Consider the following 7,495-nt stretch of genomic DNA (forward strand, 5'->3'; position numbering starts at 1 on the left):
ACCTATGACCGAGGAAAGAAACACACGCAAGAAGGCCAAAACAAAATCGTCATCAAATGGAATTCGCTGTGAATTATGACAATAGGCGACCAGACGTAGAAACTGAGCAGTTAATCATCTCAATTAATGACATAGTGGCTGAAACGTCATAGTGAAGGATTGGACATCAAAACTAACAGTCCAAAGAAACAGAATATGCAAGTCGGACACGGGAAATTCAAGAAGTTTCGATTTTATTGAATGACGATTAACTCGTTATACCAGTACAAGCAATTTCTTCGCAGCACTAATCACAAAAGGACAGGTATCAACTGTCACAACAGCTAGGGACTGAGGTGTTGGTTCATCTTCAGCACTACTGGTTTACCATTCACGGCCTCTCAACTTAAACGAGGAACTGATTAAAACATGAAAAAGTGTGCCAAAGGGACAAATAAGACGCGATGTCAGCTCAACTTTCAAATAGCAGAAAGCAAATGGGAAAGAGAGAGAACGACAACGGGGCTGAAAACCTTCCGGGAAGCAAATGCGGCTTGAAACGAAATAAGACGAGATATAGCTCGCAAAGAAATGCAACAGAGCATGCAAAGATAGTGCCTACAAATCCTGATCTGAAAGGATAGTTGAAATATTCGGAAAACTCGGCTTTTTAGATAGAAAAAAAGTTTGATCACAGTCCAAAGAAAATTTAAACGAACTTAACGGATAGGAAATCGGTGATGGTCATTAAAAACCAAACTGACTGTCAGGAAAAGCGCTCACAAATGCAAAGGCAACCCCGATAGACCATGAAACAGAGTCAACCATCACGACCAAAAAGAGACAATCGTATGGAAAATCAGACATCGCGATTGCAAAAGGAGAGCTGGGGGAAAGTTAAAATAAAAATACTGTCATGATAAAACCACAATCGCCTAAAGTCGAGACAGCAATGGAGTCAACGCTAATTGACTTAGAATCAAGTGATGACATCACAGAATTCTTTCCGCCAAAGAATTTTTTCGTACGATATTTCCTAAAAAGTCAAACAGTGGTGTTATTGAAAGACACGGTTGCGAACAGTAGAAAAAACTAGAGGGCTCAGAGAGTGAGACTGAAGAAATGAGGGCCACGTTCGAAACGTTAATTGAGTTCAACAAATCGCCCTCCAAAAAGAAACAAAAGCTGTCGGCACAGGAGGCTAGAAAGTTGAGCGCTATCGCTAACGCAAAGAAAGACCGCAAAACAGCCGGATGTAGTATGCCCAACAGAGAGTCCAGACCAATGGAAACAACTCGGAACAAAAAGAGCGAGAGAGAAACAAAAAGGGCAATCAGAAAAGAAATGGCGGCAGAGGAAATTTTTGACGAATTTGGAAAATTCGAAACGATTCACGACGAACGGATTAGAAATAGCAGAACATAAATTCAGCAGAGGCGTAGAAAAAACGGTTGAAATGATCTGTCTGAAGGACAGTCTTGAGCCAATTTCGTCCGTTGAGCTGGCGGAAACGTCACCAGAAGGGTCTAAAGGGGAGCGGTGGTGAAGTGGTTACGTCTCCGCCTCTCAATCGAAAGGTCGGATGTTCGAGGCCCACCATGATCCGTGCTCGTTGCTTGAGGGTGAAGCAACATAACCCAGCCCAGAAAAAGAACCAAAAAAAATAGCATGTAGTTCTTAACAAGGGCACAACAGCGGGTCGCCGTGATGAGCTGTACAGTTCTTGTGTTGGTCCTTTCCCGCGTGGATAAATGGTCTTAAAAAAAGTTTGGATAAACCAGCAGAGGAAGCGATCAGTAAAAACATACCAGCGACTCTTTTAAGATAATGGCAGCAGACGAGGTCAGAAACAGCATGAGGTCAAACAAAAACAGACATTCGACAAGAAAGGGAAATGTAAAACACTTGGTGAAATCAATAGAGGAATAATCACCGGATGAGGTGTCGCTAGAAGTGTACAGGACAGAGTTGGCAACACCAAACCCTCCAAGCGACCCAGCTGAGAATCGGTTCCATCAATTGGAAAAGTATCTTTGCAGGTGGATGTTTGGACAAAAGGCGTTCGAACACGAGACAGCATTTGGGGCAGAGTGGGTGAACCTACTGTGGTAAAAAACGGCCAAAAAGAAGAAAAAAGCTGCTAAGCGATAAGACTGTCAACTGACAGCTCTTCGTACAAAACTTTACCGGCAAAACTCAGATTAAATTTCTTGTTTTCTTAATAAAATAAAATTGGGGAACGTGATACTGCTATGGCAGTAGCCAATAGTCTGTAAATTATTGTTTATTAAATTATTGAGCCTGCCAGGTTTGTTAAAAAAATAATTGAATATAAAATAATTGCAATAAAATATCTACGATTATTTGTTTCCCATCCGCTATATTTGCTCGCGCCAGTTTCACTTTCCTTTTATCAAACTCGTGCGCAGGTTCAAACTGTGAACTGTTAAAAATACGAGCAAAAAACCGTTAAATTGTTCTACTCTGAGACAGAAGAGGGGTACTTTCAGTGCCTTTGTGGCTCGAAAACCAGGAAGCATGCACTTGGTACTGGGTACACCAATTAGCATTCTCATATTTTAGAAGATCATCCAAACTGGATAAAAACGAGATACTCAAAAATGAGATGAAAGTACGAATAAGAAATTTGCAGACCTTCTGTCTGTACCGCTGATCAGCTGCGCAAGTACCCGTTTCAACCTGGCTGTCCGTTTATTTCTGGAGGTGGTCGTCAACTTTCGAAATGTTGAAGCTTATTTCGAAATTCGAAAATTTTTTGATAAGACTGACGCCGATAATATTCAGTTCTTACCCAAAGGCAATGAGGAAACTAGAATCGAAAGCATCACGGAAGATTTAATTAAAATCCAGTCAGTTACTCTGAAACTACAAAGGGAGAAATTGAGTCTCTACGATATACGCTTACTTTTTGATGCTTTTACGAGTATTTATTCTGTAACTTCTCATTAGTTATCAACTTCGTCAAAAATTGTACTTAGCCAGTTTTTCGAAAAGGCTATCGTGTAAGAAATTAGTGGCGCTGAGCTGGGTGAATCTGACAAGCGGCAGTTGCAGAAAATTGAACCGGAGTAAGATAGCAGAAATCGAAAACTCTGAACCTGCGAATCAATCAATCAGATTAAACTAGCATGAGTCCCACCAACTTCCAACCTTCCCGAGGTCTCATTAAGCTCCGCAAAGTATATACTGACTCCCGAACGAAAAAGGCTGCTTCCACTTCATGTGTAAGCTCTTATGTTCCCTAAGCTCAACCCTAATTTTTATGATGCTAAACTTGCTTCTGATCTTTAATTTACAATTTCGGAGTGACGTTTTTTGGTTTTGAAAGCAATAATTGTATTTATTGCATTTAATTTTTTTAAGGAGAACGAAATTGGAATTTTTGTTTTTTTGCTTGAAACCCATTGCAATTATTGTTATTGAGGTACAATTTAATCGCAATACAAGTTTTAACAAGCCTGCTGCCTGCAGTCCAGCTACGACTTCACTTAATTGACTATACTTGCGCAATAAATAGATAAATGTTTCTTGTTTTGTTTTTAATTTATTTCAATTGGTAAATATATTGTAGACCTGCATGTTAAGAAAAAAAGAAAAAATTTATTTCTCGTTGATAATTCTAATAATGCATACAACGAGAATTTGAATATAAAGCATCAGAAACAGTGAGGGGACAGTTAACGAACCCAATTGGGCTTTAGAGCACTGCCCGATTAATCAAACGAAAGACGAAATTTGGGATCTTCAAGGACATCGAAAAATATGTAAATCTGAAAACTTAAAAGGAAATATTGGAAAAAAATGTACTAAAGTTTGAATAAACATAAAGCTGCAGATTTGAGGCATTGTCTAGACACGTTAATGACATAAGGTCCAAGCTCTGTGTCACTATTTAAAAGATTTTTCAAGAAGTTAGTTCAAATTCATCACTCATAGTTTCTAAAACTCGCTAGTCGTAGGCATCCCTATTCGTTTTCCAAAGCAAAATTTGAACTTGTTCACTTTACGGTTACTGCTTCTACTAACTGTGTCCCATCCCTTGAAGCCTCTCTAACATCAGTAGAACTGATTGGGGGCTAAACGGTCAGTAGACATCCAACTGAGACCATGCGGCAGTAACCGGCGAACAGGCCCAAGTGTGGTTTTCAAAACGCCGAAGACGCATTGGAAACCACATACAAATATCCTTAGAAAAAAAACTTGAAATATGCGGGCACTTCATGTCTGTCATTCTTCGGCATTATCTTTGCATTCAAAAAAAATGTCAACAAAAAACAAATTTGATTAGATTTTCATTGCTTAATATAAACAAATCACGAATTTCGTGGGCAACGTGTTGAATATCTGAATTGGAAGCTTGATCAAAAACGGTTTATCAAATTTAAAAACCTCGTTTTAAAAAATTCAGAGTGTAGTCCAGCTGCTGATCGCAAAAACAAAATTGAGGAGTTCATACACATGCAGCTCGAACTGTAAAAAACTTTTCATCGTTAAAAGTTTGTCGAATTCTTTCATATTTTCTTTTGAAAAAAATCAATCGAATAGTTTTCTTTTGATCAAAAAAGGGTTAACAAGTTATTGTAGGAAGTGCAACTATACACCAATTTTCCATATTGCAAAATGGCCTCAATATTAGAGCCATAATAAACAATCATAACAGTTTTGGGAACATAATGACGCATTTTCAAAAACAATGCCACATTGTTTTCTGAGCTTGGATCCTATGAATTTAATTTGAGAATTAAATGAAAATTTAGCAGCTGCATAAATACCAAGATATTTTCATGACCCTTCAATTTTCAAAGGTATGCTATTAAAAAAACAATTGCTGGTTGGAAGCACTGTTAAGAGATACACTTACTTGTACCGTTTCTTATCCATGTTTAGAGATAATTTATTCAAAAATAACGACTTATTTATAGCTACTAAGTCTTGATTGAAGCTCTCAACCAAGCAATTTAGTCCAGTGATATTTGTGGCGTCGGCAAAAAAAACTTCGCTATATTTACAGACTTTTGGAAGGTCATTTATATATAAATAACAAACAGCAGAGGCCCCAAAATGGATCCCTGTGGGACACCACATTCCAGATTTCGCCTATTTTCACCTATTTGGACAAGTTGCTTGCGGTGCTTCAAGTAGCTTTTAAACCAAAGTAAATTTTTTCCACTGACACCATACATTTTTAACTTATGAAAAAGATTCTCGTGATCCAGTGTGTCATAAGCTTTTTAAAAAATCAAGAAAAACTATTCTCCTGGGTGATTTAGTTTTATCTAAGCGGCATTTCTTTGTTACTTTGGTAATAGCATCATTTGTACTGTTTTTTCGAAAACCAAATTGTTTGATATAAATTAGTAAGTTTGTTTCAAGATAGCTGTACACTCGGTTGTATATTGTACGTAGAAATACTTTACTCTAGGTTACAATATGTGCTATTGGTCGATAGTTACTGACATCCATTTTCGATCCTGCTTTGTATAAAGGATATACTACCGCTTGAGCCACAGCGGTAAGAAAACATCCTGATTCAAAGGATAGTTCAACGAGTTTTTTCAAAAAGAGAACAATTGCGAATGAACTAGCTTTAGCAATTATATTACTATTTCCGACTACTCCAGAAGATAGTTTGTTTTGTAGCGCTGAAAGAATGACTTCAATTTCGTATTTAGTGATTAAATTTAAACGCATGCAAAAACGAGGCTCTGAATAAAGTTGATCGGATTTTAATTTAGGTATTTGATTAGCTGAATGACTGCCAAAAGAAAAAAAGAAGTCAATAAACTCATTTGCGATAGCTAGTTTGTCGCTAACAACGTCCGCCACTACTTGCGGTTACCAAAACTATTGTTCTACTTGATGTACTTGTTATACCCTTTAAATCATTTAGTAATTTGTATACTTTCCTTGAGTCACCAATACAATTTTTAAGCTTTGTATAGTAAAATTTTTTTAAACATTTTTAATGTGAATTTCAAGTTTACTCCTGGCAGATTCAAAATGAAATCTTGCTCTAATGATATTTTTTTTGGCCAAGCTTTATGAAGTCTATAACGCTTGGATATTAAGTTTTTTTTTATATGATTGCACATCCAGGGGCAGTCAACGTTTCGTTTCTTGGTTTTTGATATTCTAAGCGGCGGATATCTCTTTAATATAAAAGCGTATCTAGATTGAAAATCTTCTAATAAGTCATTAACTGGGGATGTGGAACAAATTGATTTTCTGCAATTCATGCATTAAAGCGAAATTGAAGTTTTTGATTTGAGTTTCAGATTTTAAAAAACTTAAATCACGATAAGAATTTGAAGATTGCATTTGCGAGGTTGTGGTAATCAGCTCTAGGACAATGGGCAAGTGGTCAGAGAAGGTTTGCTTTTCAAGCGTATAAGCATTTTCTACATTAACATCAGCATTTTTGGTACGTTATTACATAGCGGTCGTTGGGTTCTTTTATGTCTCTTTCACTTACTAATATTTCAATAATGGTCGCGAACAACCTCAAAAACTTTCTCATCTAATTTCCTCACAGGATTATATTTGATCGTGAATGGGTGATTAACCAATCTTGATCTGAGTAAAGATTTGGCCCTAAGTTCAGCTTTGTCGGCCCAGCTTATGAAAAACTCTACTCTCTTCCTCCAGCCCTCTAGGATAGTCCAATGTTATACACTACTTGATGAGAGTCTTAAGCAAATTTTGTTAATTCTAAATTTGCTTGCTTCCAGTTTTGACATTTTTGCTATGAACGCAAAACCGGACCATTCTTCTCTCCATCTTTCCAAATTTACATCTGGTTGGTCTTGAAAATCCACATGCAATGATTTTATCGTCTTTCAAGGTGTTCGATTTTTGGTTAAAATTCGGAATGTTTCTTGCATTTGGCTCCAGTCTCGTTTGATAATGTCTTTGGTGTATCTTTTGCGTCACCCTTGGTTTTATTCTTCTTGACCCAGTCCAAAGTGTCGCCGAGAGTTGTTCACTTCTTTTTGTCTTGTTTCACACAAACACAGGTACAGGTTTAGGAAAAAAGCGCGCTCCTTGGCTAGTCTTTTTCATTTTTTCCGTTTTATCCGGAAGTAAATTGAATTTTTTGACTGACAAGATGGTCTCAAATTCAAAAAATTGACCGGTTGATCCATTGTTCCGCCATTATTGCAGTAGTTTTGATTAAACCAATGCTCTCAAAGCAACAACCAAAGGAATAACAGTAGTCTTTTTTCACAGTTCAACAATTTTTCATTTTTTTTTCGCATTGCGTTGGTCTTGACTAAATGAAAAAAAAGTTGGAAATTATAACTCACGACAGTCAAAATTGAATTTCAGAAAAATCAGACAAGGGGATTGAAAAAGTAAATCCGCGAAAAATTCATAAAGCCGAAGCTTGTCTCCAAATCGACTTAGTGGCAAGATTAAAAAAAATTAACTTGGTGTATTTTGAGTGTAGCCTGAATTGATTCAATTAACAGGTGTATATCAAGAAAAAATATTTAAA

The sequence above is a fragment of the Symsagittifera roscoffensis genome, chromosome 9, assembly GCF_963678635.1.
Source record: "Symsagittifera roscoffensis chromosome 9, txSymRosc1.1, whole genome shotgun sequence".
Taxonomy (NCBI): Eukaryota; Metazoa; Xenacoelomorpha; order Acoela; family Convolutidae; genus Symsagittifera; species Symsagittifera roscoffensis.